Source organism: Pterocles gutturalis, unplaced genomic scaffold (genome assembly GCF_000699245.1).
Source record: "Pterocles gutturalis isolate BGI_N339 unplaced genomic scaffold, ASM69924v1 scaffold8441, whole genome shotgun sequence".
Classification (NCBI taxonomy): Eukaryota; Metazoa; Chordata; class Aves; order Pterocliformes; family Pteroclidae; genus Pterocles; species Pterocles gutturalis.
In genome coordinates, this window is record NW_010097749.1 from 17,700 (window position 1) to 17,919 (window position 220).

Consider the following 220-nt stretch of genomic DNA (forward strand, 5'->3'; position numbering starts at 1 on the left):
CAAGGTTCTGGCCGGAGGTCAGCACGGGCCGGTGCAGCAGCATCTTTCTGTGCAGCAGCCAGGGTTCATGGAGACTCATTTCTGCACAGGAAGAATAATTAACCACCACCTCCCCGGCTGCTCGGGCTACGCCGAGGTGGAATTTCCACATTCCTCTTTTACATGAAGCCTGAAGGGAGGGCTTTGAAAGCCCCTGACTTTTTGCAATTAAACACCCGAT